The following is a 543-nucleotide window of genomic DNA, read 5'->3' as shown; positions in this document are numbered from 1 at the left end:
AGAGGGGGAGGGGGGAAGAGGGGGAGAGGCAGTAAACAGCGCCACCGCATCAGGTCCTAAATACACTCTCCCCGGCCCGGGCGTATACACACAGCAGGGCGGGGTCCTGCCCGGCCCGCCGCCGCCGCTGGTGGCCCGGCCTGTCTCGGCTCGGCGCCCGACGGCGAGCGGGTAGGCCACCCGGCCAACGCGCGCGCCCGGCGGCTCTGCCCGCCCCGCCCCTACCTGGCTCACTGCGGCGGCGTCCCCGGAGCGTTGCCCCCAGAGAGAGGGGGGGCCTTCCAGATGCTCACTAGAGGGCCCTCCTGGGTGAGGTTGCCCTCCCCCCCCTGCCCCCGCCCGCCCCTGCGAGCCCGTACCAGCCCTAGGCGAGGCTGAGATTTCGACCTCCGTTTCGTCTCCTCCTCGGAACTGTCTCGCTCCGTCCCGACAATGGTGGGCGCCCTCTCCAGGACTTCCAGGAGGCGGGGTGGGCGTGCCATTGTTGCGCGGCACATTAGGACCCTCGGCACGTCTCGACGGCTTCGGCTTGGGGTGGGGTGG

Source organism: Frankliniella occidentalis, unplaced genomic scaffold (genome assembly GCF_000697945.3).
Source record: "Frankliniella occidentalis isolate FOCC.00 unplaced genomic scaffold, Focc_3.1 Scaffold201, whole genome shotgun sequence".
Taxonomy (NCBI): domain Eukaryota; kingdom Metazoa; phylum Arthropoda; class Insecta; order Thysanoptera; family Thripidae; genus Frankliniella; species Frankliniella occidentalis.
Note: the sequence above shows the minus strand (reverse complement) of the source record.